We start from the raw sequence: 13,194 nt of genomic DNA, 5'->3' as shown, positions 1-13,194 counted from the left end.
ATTCAGGCCCCAAAGAATAAGTGATTCTAGAAAGGAGAGGAAAGGGTGAACAGCCTCTGTAAGTGACAGTGCTGACAAGAAGACTCAGAGTCCCAAAGGTGGTGGCATTGTAATAAAGGTCAGACATTCTCTGTGAAAAACATGGCAAAATCATGGAAGCCATGGAAAAGTTAAAGTCTAGAATGAGATTCAATGACATGGCCACAATATAAATATAATTTATTTATATATACATATATATGTATATATAAATAAAAGTAAAGCCTGACAAAGTGGCAATTTGGATTGGATTACCAGAGAGTCCACTGTATAACTATTTTAAAAAGCAGCATTTGCCTTACCTCTAAGTGGGATGAAATAAGCCTATGTTTACAGACCCCCACTTAAGACAAAATATGGATATCATATTGTCATGATTGAAGATTGAAGAGAAAAAATAAAATCATATGAAAGACTGCAAAAAAAAAAAAAAGAGTTCATTAAGCCAGGCATGGTGGCACACACCTGTAAACCCAGCGGCTCAGGAGGCTGAGACAGGAGGATCGAGAATTCAAAGCCAGTCTCAGCAAAAGCAAGGCGCTAAGCAACTCAATGTGACCCTGTCTCTAAATAAAATACAAAATAGGACTAGGGATGTGACTCAGTGGTTGAGTGCCACTGAGTTCAATCCCTGGTATCCCCCACACACAAAAAAAGAGTTCATTGAGAAGACATAACAGGGCCGGGGTTGTGGCTCAGTGGTAGAGCGCTTGCCTAGCATGTGTGAGGCACTGAGTTCGAACCCCAGCACCACATAAAAATAAACAAATAAAATAAAGGTATTGTGTCCATCTACAACTAAAAAAAATATATTTTAAAAAAAGACATAACAAACTAAATGTGTTTATACCTAATAAAACTCTAAAATGTATAAAGCAAAAGCCACTGGAATTAAAGGAAAAAATATTAAAATCCACAATTATAGTTAAGATTTGAACACTCCTTTCCCAATAATGGATTTTTTAAAAAGTTAAATAAGCTAATAAGGATATAGAATATGAAAATGCTGTTTCTGTAAAGGTGCTTCCTGCTTGAAACCATGTATCATTAAACTAGAAAATTTATGACACTAAATAGCATATAAATGTGAAAAACTGGTGCTGGGCACTCAGAATTTGGAGTCTGATCTCCTCTGGGCTCACCAGCAGAAAATAAAGTTTGAGTTCTCCTGCTCTTTGAGTGCCTTTGCCACTTCTTGCTTGATTCCTACAACAAATAGACCTATCACAAGTATTAAACTAAAACTCTTGAGACTTAAAAATCTCTGAAATTAAAAGGGTGTATTCAGCTATTACATGTGCTAACCAAAAACTGGACCAGGTGCTAAATAGACGTTCTCTCAACCAGCAGCAGGGATACACAGCAAGTAGCAATATGCCTTCTGGATCAGTACTGAAAGTAAGTTTTTGTTTTGTTTCGTTTTCTGATACCTGGGATTGAACCGAGGGGTGCTTAGCCACTGAGCCACATCTTTAGCCTTTTTTATTTTTTTATTTTGTGACAGAGTCTCACTAAATTGCTTAGGGGCTGCTAAGTTGCTGAGGCTATCTTTGAACTTGGCAGTCCTCCTGCCTCAGCCTCCCAAGTCACTGAGATTGCAGTCATGTACCACCACGCCTACCTGGCTAAAAAATATTGTTTAGTAACAAAAATTCAGGAAAGGAAAGCATAAATTGCAGGATTATACAAAGTGGGCACATCTTTGGGATACTAGTACAGTCCTTAAGGAGAATTAATTGTTGCTTCTGGACTGATTTGGGACTTGACAGTCCAGAAATTTATACACAAATGGGACACAGTAGCCCTGGTGGTCAAATATCATGGAATTTAAGTTAAAATGTGAAACAGTCTTTTTGTTGGTTTTGTCCACAGTTATTAACTGATTAATTCACCTTATCTCTTTTTTTTTTTTTTTTTTTTTTTTTGAATTTTAATATTTATTTTTTAGTTACCGGCGGACACAACATCTTTGTATGTGGTGCTGAGGATCGAACCCGGGCCGCACCCATGCCAGGCAAGCGCGCTACCGCTTGAGCCACATCCCAGCCCCACACCTTATCTCTTTCTACCTCCATCCTTTGGCCCTTGTAATTAAATTTAAAACATCTTGGAACCTTTTTTATCAGAAGTAAAATATTCAATAATTTTTAAATTTCATACAAACTCCTCCAAAAAATAGAATATAAGGAAACACTTCCTAACTCATTTTACAAAACCAGTATTACCTGAATACCAAAGGAAGAAGGATACATCACGAGGAAAAAAAAAAAAACTTTGGACCAGTATCCCTTATGAAAAAGGGATGTAAAAATGTAAAAATCCCCAATTGAAAACTAAAAAACTGCGGGGTGTGGTGGCACGTGCCTGTAATAACAGTGGCTCAGGAGGCTGAGGCAGGTGGGTCACAAGTTCAAAGCTAGCAAGGCCCTAAGCAACTCATCGAGATTCTGTCTCAAAATAAAAAAGGGCTGCGGATGCAGTTCTGTGGTTAAGCACCCTTGGGTTGAATCCCTGGGACAAAAAAAAAAAAAAAAAACTAGCAAACTAAATCCAGCAGCATATTAAAATAAGTATATGCTATAACCAAATGGGATTTATCCCCAAAATGCAAAGTTGGTTCAACATGAAAATAAATCAATGTAACACACCAAATTAATAATATAAAGAAGAAATGTGTAATCATCTCAATAAATGAAGAAAGGGCACTTAACAAAATTCAACAGTGTTTCATGATAAAGTCACATGGCAAACTAGGAATACAAGAGAATCTTTTCAACCTAATAAAGAGCATTGATGAAAAACCTACAACCAATATCATAATAGTAAAAGACAAATCTTTCTCCCCAAGATCAGGAACAAACAAGAGTGTCCACTCTTTCCGAATCTACTCAACATTGCATTAGAAGTTCTAGCCAGAGCAGTGAGACAAGAAAAGAACAAGTACTGGGAAGCCAAAAATATTGGAAAGGCAGAAGTAAAAATATTTTTATTTGAAGGTGACCATATAAAAAAGAATTCTTTTAACCCCCCAAAAAAATTAGTAGAGCTAATAAATTCAGCAATGTTATAGAATATAAGAGCTATATATAAAAATTATTTATATTTCTATACACTAGTAATGAATAATCTAAAAGTGAAATTAAGAAAATAATTCCATTTATAATATCATTAAAATAATAAAATATTTAGGAATAAATTTAATTAAGGAAATGCCATGCTTTTACATTAAAAACTACAAACTATTGAGATAAATTAAAGAAAATTAAATTAAATAGAAAGTCATCACATGTTTGTGGATTGGAATATTGTTAAGATGCAATACTCTGCGAATTCATCTACAAAATTCCAATTAAATTTTCAGCCACTTTTTTTTTCGGAAATGGACAAGTCAATTCTAAAATTCATATGGAAATGCAAACATCTCTAAATAACAAAAAAAAACTTGAAAAAGATTGAAGGATTTGCACTTTCTGATTTTTAAATGTACTACAAAGCTATAGTAATCAAGGAAGTGTGGTACTGGCATAAAGATAAATGCATAAATAAATGACATATGGTTGAGAGATCATAAATACACCCAAACATTAATAGTTGAGTGATTTCCAATAAGGATGCCAAAACCATTTGAAAGAAGAGAGGTGGGGAGAAATAGTCTTTTTAACAATGCTGAGAAAACTGGATACCCACATGCCAAAGAATGACCTTGGACTCCTATGTAGTACCACATGCTAAAATTAACTCAAAATAGATCAAAGACTTGAAGGGAAGATCTAAAAGTATAATGCTTTTAGAAGGAAACATCTTCATGACCTTGTATTAGAAAATGGGTTTGCCAAGACATCAAAAGTACAAGCAATGTATATCTAAAAACAACAAATAAAAAATAAACAACAAAAAACACAAGCAACCAAAGTAAGAGTAGGTAAACTGGAGTTCACCAAAATAAAAGTTTTTGTGTGTCAAAAGATACTATCAAAGTGAAAATTGTACCCATGAAAAGGGAGAGAATAGATACAGATCATGTGCCTGATAAAGATCCAGCACATAAAAGAACTCTCCTAACTCAACAATAAAGCGACAACCCAATTTTAAATGGGCAAAGGATCTAAATATACTTGTTCCCAAAGAAGTTATACAAATGATCAATAAGCATATGAAAAGATGCATCATTAATTATCAAAGAAAATGTACATCAAAACCACAATAAAATCAGGTACAGTGGTATGAACCTGTTTTCCCCACTACTTGGGAGGCTGGTGAAAGAGGATCACTTGAGCTCAGGAATTTGTGGACAGCCTGGGCAGCATAGCAGTACATCATCTCAAGAAAGACACACACACACTTAAATAAAACTTCATATTCACCTTGACGGTGTTATTGACTAAATGGTGCCTCCCTGAATACATATGCTAAAGTTCTTACCTCCAGTAATGTGACTACATTTGGAGATGGGGACTTTAAAGAGGTAATTAAGATAAAATGAGGTAAAATGGATGAGCCTTAACAGAATACAACTAATGTCCTTATCAGAAGAGATCAGGATACAGGTACACACAGAGGAAAGATCATAGGAAGATACAGACAAGATGGGCATCTACAAGTGAAGGAGAAATCAATCCTACTAATACAGATTGTTATTATTTTTTAAGGCAATATCAATTATGGACAAAAATGTGACGAAATTGTAATTTCATACCTAGCTTGTGGGAAGTTGGTGAGCTCCTGTGGAAAATAATTTGGCAATTCTTCAAACATTTAGAGTTATCATATGACCCAATAATTCTGCACCTAAATATATACCCAAAGAATTGAAAACACCTCCACACAGAAATGTGTTCACGGCAACATTATACATAATAGGAAAATTATACTAATGTCTTTCTGAATCTCTCTTTCACACTCTCCATCTTCCCTCCAAGGAGAAAGGAGGACTTCTTCCTCTAAGGCACCACATTTCTGCTGTGGCACTCATTACAGGATAGTGGTATGTTGAGAGGCCCTAAATTCAATCCCTAGTACTGTGAGCCCTAAAGGCTAAATTGTGAGCCCTTTAAAGGCAGAGGCCAATGTTCCTTTACCCTTGTATCACCATTATTTGTAGCAGTGGCTACTGAAGTCAATTAAATATATTAAGTTATCATTATTTGTTTTTCTCTACAAAGTTATCAACATAGAATTACTGATCTGAGTTTCTGACCAGAATCAGACAACAAATGTAACCCTATTAAATTCACATAATATCAATAAAAAACAAAGACACTTGAGGTTTTAGTGAAGCTCTACTTTCTTGTGGACTTTAATTCCTAATATATTTCTCAAACTTATAAAAACTCAGTTTTCCTTAAATGTTTTTTTTTTATCTCCAGTATCCCAGATATCCCAGATTTATATATCAAGAAACAAAAATTCCTTAAAATAGAGGAAAAAATATGCCCATCTACTGTAGTTTGCATTTTGAATGTCCCTCAGTGTCCTGTGTATTAAACAGTTAGGCCCCAGCCTATGGCATTATTGGGAGTGGTAAAGTCTTTAATAAGTAGAGACTAGTGGGAGGTTTTAGATCTTTGGGAGTATGTCCTTGAAGGTGATTGTGACATCAGTATCTTCCTCTGTGCTTCCCCACTGCCATTAGGTGAGCAGCTTGTTCTACTATGTACTCCCCACCATGATGTGCTGCCTCACTACAGGCCCAAAAGCAATGGGATCAACCAACTACCAACTGAAACCTCCAAAGCTATGAATCAAAATGAAACTTTTGTCTTTATAAACTGATTATCTTGGGTATTCTTTTTTTACAGTTAATGCATAGTTGCATTACACAGTACTCTATGCCTGCTATTAGCCACCATGAGGGATGTATACTGTTTTCAAATGTCTAGTTTGGGCATGCACCAGACTATATTGGAAAGTTACCACTAAATATTCACTTACTTAGTCACTATTTTACAAACAAAAGATGATTTCTGTTTTTAAAAAGTTATGGGAAAACTACAGAAAGCATTTTTGCTCTTCCTTACATGCAGCTTTCTCATCTTCTCTTCTGACATTCCAATAATATTTTCCCAGAAAGATAACAGTAAGAGCCCCAAGACAGACCAGGCAGGCAACATGGCCATCTGTCACAGGCAAGCTTAATTCCATTGCATCCACAAGTCTCTGCAATCTAGGTTCCCAAATGTACAAACACCATTTGGGGACTGAGAGATGCAAATAAAAAAGGGTTTAGGGTTGGGATTGTGGCTCAGTGGTAGAGCTCTTGCCTAGCATGTGTGAGGCACTGGAAATTCAATTCTCAGCACCACATATAAACAAATGGATAAATAAAGATCCATCAACACCTAAAAAAATTTTTTTAAGGGTTTAAGGGTGGAAGGAAGAGAGAGCTAACCTGAATTTTATATCCTAACTACCAAGTTCCTATACTTGTACTTCTGTTTCAAAAGTCTGAACACCAAGAAGATTATTGTTCTGTTTTTGCAGTGCTGGGAATTGAACTCAGGGCCTTGCTACACTAAGGAAGTACTTTACCACTGGGCTACAATCCTAGCCCAAGAACTCTTAATTTAACTAGTCCATACAGGTTAGAGAAAAAATTGGAAATTCTAGTAAGGGCTGAGTGCTGTGAAACTTTAATCAAGGACTACTGCGGAACATATATTCATAGAGGTCTCCATCAGCTTTATAGACTGATTTACTAACTATTCTAAGACCATTAATTAAATCCACCCTGTCTTGATTTAAATTTTTAATTTGATAGCATACCAGTATGCACACATATAACATTAGGATGGGGAAAAATTTTAAATAACAGTGCCAAAAAAAAAGTAAGGAAGTATTCTACAACCATGAAGAATCAGGAAACTACTGTACTTGATTTCAAGGTTCCAAAGGGGAAAGAACTGTGTCACCATGACAACCCAGAATATTTTTACTGAGAGGGTTGGTAGGCTCTACAGAAACATTTTCCAGAATTTGGAGGTGGAAAATGAAGTATAAGAACATGTGTGGGAGTTGAGAGACACTTCAAATTGTATTTCATCCTTTTTTTTTTTTTAGCTTTTCCTTACAATCTGTATATCTTCAAATCCTATTTTATAAGCAAAAGGGCAAAAATAATTTTATATCCCATAATTTTATATACATATATATATGTATATGTATATATATATATAACTTTGCTAATATGGAAGAATTTCATTTAACATCTCATTTAATGCTTGGTTTCTTAAAGAACAGGAGAGATTTACATCAATCAATAGTTCAAAATACATTATTGGACAATAGCATACTCATCCTTGTCTAGAAACCCTGAAAATATCAGATGGATACTTCCTTTATGTATTGAAAGTGTACTACATTACTTTTCATTTGATTTTATATAATTTATGTCTTCACTTTTTATTTGTTCTGTACTGTTTCTAAAAGTTTTACATAAAGTTCTATTACATGTGGGTTATCTAGTCAGTATCTGCTAGTTCATTAACCAACTTTATGTGTTCAAAATTTTGCATACAAAGTTGGTGAAAAAAAAAACATTTTAGCCTTTTCACATCTATAATTTATTTATTCTCAGAGTATTTTATTAAATAAGTATCATTATCCAGTTTTACAGATAACTGTGATCAAAGAGGTGATGTATTTACCCAGTGCCACACTGGGAAGTAGCAGAATCTGTATTGAAACCCAGATCTATTTGACCCTTAGGAGTCTTTTCATTTCACTGTTGTGATATTGTGATCTACAATAAGAAATATATTTTTAGTCTTTAAATCTGTTTCTTGGCAGACATTGCGATTTATAATAGAAAGCATTCATTGATCTTTGTACCCGTCTCCTGGCACACAGCTGATAAAACCACTGGACTCTCTTAAGTGATGTGTCTTTGTTGGTGAGATGGAACACACAGCTGGGGGCTCCTGTGTCGCCAACCTCTTAGGGGGAGCCTGGTTGCCAGGAGAATCAACCATGTGAGTAGAGGACTAAAACTCTCAGTCCCATCCCCAAAGTGGGTGGTGGGAAACATGCTGAAGGTTGAGCTAATAACCAATGACCAATGATATAATCAATCATACCTATATAACGAAGCTGTAGTAGGGCCCCTTTGAGTTAAAAACCCCAGATTATTATTGTTGTTGTTGTTTTTCTTTCATTTTTGGTAATGTGTATTTCTCCACTCAAGCTTCCTCATGCTAAGAATGGAACTGAGTAGATTGGCAGCCATTAAAAGGTTGGGCTGCTGTAGCTTCAGAGAGAGCACCATGTGAGAGTAGAAGAAAACACATATCATGCTTTTATTGAGTAAGAGGTAAGGGCTCCAGTAGTTTGTTTGCCTTTTCTCCTTTTGTGGTAATCCCCAATAGGCTTGTTTTCTCATTTGGTTTATTTTTGGAGCAAAGGTATTCTGGCTCTTCAAAGGCAGCTGGATTCTGTGGTTGATGTGATTGTTTGGAGAGTGAAGGGGTGGGAAGAATACACACCATACTTTTAATGGTAAGGTCCTGAGCTAAAGCCTAGAGAGTTCATCTGTCCTTTGTCCTCATGGTGCTCCCTGACTGTCTCATGATATCCTCCTATGTACCCGCATAAAAGAACATTAAAACTGTCCCTTGTCACCATCCAATCAACATACAGCTTCTCCCCTCTGTCTTCCTAGAAATACCATAATACCAACTGATGGAGGGATAGGATTGTGCTTTTTTATTTTGTTCCTGGCCTCTTATTGATTATCCTTTCAATGAAGTTCTTTCTTCTTGCAAAACCTGGTGTCACAGTAAATGCTTCTATGTGTGTTGGGCAGTGGGGCCTTGTTCTGTATCAATATCCTTTATAGTCAGTGGGTAAATGTAAATAGGGCCTTTCCTAGATTCTGTGAGCTGCTTTAGCAAATTAACTGAACCCAGGGAAGGGGTCATGCAATATTCCAATTTGTAGCCAGTTGGTTAGAAGTAAAGGTCATTTTGACTAGCGTCTAAAGTGGAGAGCAGTCCTGTAGGACTGAACATTTAGCCTGTGGGATATGATGTGATTTTCAGGGAGACAGTGTCAGAATTGAATTGAGTTGCAGGACACTCAGTTTTTGTTCACTGGAGAATTGCTATATCTGTGTGGAATCCCCACAACACCCATTTTGGTGACTAGAGGTGTTGTGCAAAATGGTATGGGAAAGTAAGAAAAAAAAGTTGCATTTTCTCCACACTCCCATCTTTACAACTATGCTAACCTGAATCTCAATGTGCTCACAATTCTTGAGGCATAGACTTTGGGCTTATAAAGAAACTGTTTCTGGACATTATATGATATAGTATATTTGTACTTCTTGCTAAGGTACCTTATAAGTAAGTTCTTGCTTTAAAGACGTCTGTACCAAATACATTATGAGATATTATATAAATGGAGGAATTATGACACAAAACAAGCAAATAAATAAAAAACACCACCGTGCTCAGAATCAGTATAAACATCTCTTGAGGTCTAGAAACACCAAAAGTTAGATTGCTATGCTCTTCATCTGGGAATTGCACTCCTTCAGGGAACCAGGAACCAAAAGTCCTCTGAAGAAGGGGAAGGAATAGATTCAGGTCCACCACTGCAGAAACTAAAGGAAAACAAGGCTAAAAAATAAAGCAGTAGTGACTGCTTCTATGGAATTGCCTAGGAAGGCTGAGGAAGTTGACACAGCCTCACACCCAGGCCCTGGGACAGGCCACCCACTAGCTCAGTGACTGAATCTACAATATCTCTACAACATATGTAGATGGAGCCAAGCAACTAACACAAGAACTAATTTCGGTCTGGAAGTCCCTGGTGGGGGAAACGGAGGCCACTAACATAGAAAGGTTAACAGAAAAAAAGATAGAGGAGGGAAGAAATCTAATAAGGATGTTTGCACATCAAAATTCCAAAACATGAGGAGCTTCACATTCAGAACAGTGACCGACAGGAAAAAAAAAAAGAGGGGAGAAATCTATTTCAGATAACAGAATAATCTGAAAATGAAATTTAAATTTAGTATGTTAAGTATTATCTGATAGTTTTTTTTAGGTGTAATTGGACACAACTTATTTATTTATTTTTATGTGAAGCTGAGGATCAAACCCAGAGCCTTGCATGTGCTAGGCAAGCGCTCTACCACTGAGCCACAACCCAAGCCCCTCCCCTTTTTTTAAATACTTATTTTTTAGTTGTAGTTGGACATATACCTTTACTTATTTATTTTTTTAATGTGATGCTGAGGATCGAACCCAGAGCCTCACACGTGCAGGTGAACGCTCTACCGCTGAGCCACAACCCCAGCCCTCTGAGAGATTTAAAAAAAAAAAAAAGCAAGGAATTATAAAAAAACAAGGAGAAATGAAACAAAAATGTGGATGTGGGGAAAAAACTAGGATAGTGGGGAATGAAATTCACCAAATTATATTATTATGTTACTATTACTATTATGTGTGCATGAATATAAGAACAAATCCTGCTGTTATGTATAATTATAATGCAGCACTATCAATATAGAAAAAAACTAGAAATCCTAAAAATTAAAAAAAAAGTCTTAATAGAAGATTATATATGATACACATCAATCTTTTGGCCTTGATGTTTAACCAATTGTACTGTATATTGGCTATTTTACTGCTGATCAGTTATCTTCATTACTTGTTATATAAATAGTCAATTTAAATTCCTATAATATGGGACTCTTTTCTATTTTTTAAATTATGGTTTTATGGCCCTTAAAAATGTAGTCATTGAAACAACTGTGCAATAGACCAGATACAGTCTAAGATGGTCTGAGTTAAAATAAAAAAAGTAAACTTACTGGACAGATTATTTCACCCAGACCTCAGCAGGGAAAGAGAGAAGAAAGAGAAGAATAAAAAGCACAAAAGGCAGAGGAGGAATGACTAGGAATAGTCAATAGAAAGGAAATTAAAATAATAGATAAAAAAAGAACAGTCAAGTGGCAAAAGATTTTAAAAGACTTAATAACAATCTAGCAGGAATTCCAGAAAAAAAATAGTAGAGGAAATATTGGAAAAATAAAACTCAAGGAGATAATCAACCAGTATTTCCCAAACTGAATAAGAAATTAATGTTCAGAATAAAAATACACAGAGTACCAATCAGGATAAATAAAAACAATTCCACGTATACAGTATGGATCTTAAAAACCAGAAGGAGCCAGGTGCTGTGGTGCACACCTGTAATCCCAACAGTTTGGGAAGCTGAGGTAGGAGGATCACAAATTCAAAGCTTCAGCAACTTAGAAAGGTACTAAGCAACTTAGCCAGACCTTGTTTCTAAATAAAATATAAAAAGGGCTGGGGATGAGCTCAGTGGTTAAGCACCCCTAGATTCAATTCCTGATACCAAAAAAAAAAAAAAAACCCAGAAGGAGAACTAGACTTGGTGGTATATGTCTGAAATCCCAGTAATTTGGAAGGCTGAAGCAGGACTGCAAGTTTGAGGCCAGCGTGGGCAACTTAATGAGACACGGTCTCAAAAAAAAAAAAAAACAACCAAACAAATGTTGGGGATATAGCTTAGTGATAAAGCACTTGCTTAGCATGCCCAAGACCCAAGGTTCAACCCCTAGAATCACAACACACACACAAAACACACACACACACACACACATACAACATACACACACCAAAACAAACAAAAAGTAAAAGACAGTTTGTCTGCCAAGAAATGACATTTAGGCTCATAGCTGACTTTTAAGCAGTAATACTAAATGGTAGAACGTGATAAGCAATATTTCAAAAACTGTACTGAAAACAACTGTAGGTTACAAAACTAAAGTCTAAATTATCACCCAAAAGAGAAACCAACATAAAGATATTAGCAGTGACACCACATGAAGAGATATTATGCCCTTGGGTTCAATCTCTAGTTTATGGTTTGCATTTGAAATACTATAGAGTACTGAAAAATGTACAAACCAGAATAACAAGTATAAAATGGGTACATTTTAAAATATAATGTTGAGAATACAAAGCATGTTGATAAAAGATACAGAATATGATAGTTTTAAAATGTTACATAAAAACATTATATATATTTGGAATACTTATCTACATAAGAACATATAATGTAATGTGTGAAAATAAAAAGTGCCAAATTTAGTAAAGTAAGTACACCTGGAGAAATGCGGGGATGGAGAAAATGTGGACAGTAAAACACCATGCTCCTGAAATGCCCCTCTCTGTTCCCAAGAACCTCATCAAGTACATGAGTCTGGGCTAGAATGTCCAGACACTTTTCTCTTGAAGGACATTAACTTTCTCTCGTGTACACTGGGAATTAGGGCATGTTCTCGCTACCTGTAGAAAGCTGCTACCTTGCATGCATGCCAAGTTCCCTTGGATGCTGTTCATGCAATGGGACAAAGCAAGCTAAGTCAGTAATATCACTGTTTCTATAGAGTGAATAAATGAATGAGTAAATTAATCTTTCTTGTTTTTCAATGCTGGAGATTGAACATAAGGCCTATAAGTAAGGTTGAGTGAATGAATATTTTTTATTATAACTTTATTTTACTTATTTTTTATGTAGTGCTGAGGATTGAACCCAGTAATGCTAGCGAATGAGTGACTCTTGACTACAAATGTTATTGGAGGCCACCTGGTATAGAAATGGAACTGTAATATCTAGATTATTTAAATTGGGACTGCAAGTGCTATGCTCTGATATGGCATTACCTTATGATTATTTCCTTCTAGAAACTAATGAAGACATTATGCAAGTATGTCAAAGTTAAATATTTCTGTTTGCATACACTCTGATTTTTTTTTTTCTTTTTCTGTCATAATCCTGACTCTGCCTTGTTTGCTGATCCACTCTGGATGTCCCAAACCAGACAACTGAGATGATCACTTTCCTGCTTAGGGATTTGAAAAGCAATTTTCAGGTAAATTGTCTCTCTGGTTTTGCTCAAATTCATATTTTGAGTATTATTTTCTCTTCTGCCACATTCTGATAGCTCCTTAATGAGGTTCTTTGTACTTCTGTCACACTCTGAAAATTGCTTCCCCTAGTGGCTTATCCTTCAAGAAGGGAGACACTGAATTCATTCCACTGCATTTCTCAGCCTCCTCTCTGTTCCATAATCAGCCCTGGAAGTTCTAGGTAAGAGAGGACAGTTTTACCTACTTTAGTTTT

The sequence above is a fragment of the Marmota monax genome, unplaced genomic scaffold (genome assembly GCF_021218885.2).
Source record: "Marmota monax isolate L192 unplaced genomic scaffold, Marmota_monax_Labrador192_F-V1.1 WCK01_AAM20220418_F8-fsc00118, whole genome shotgun sequence".
Lineage (NCBI taxonomy): Eukaryota > Metazoa > Chordata > Mammalia > Rodentia > Sciuridae > Marmota > Marmota monax.
Note: the sequence above shows the minus strand (reverse complement) of the source record.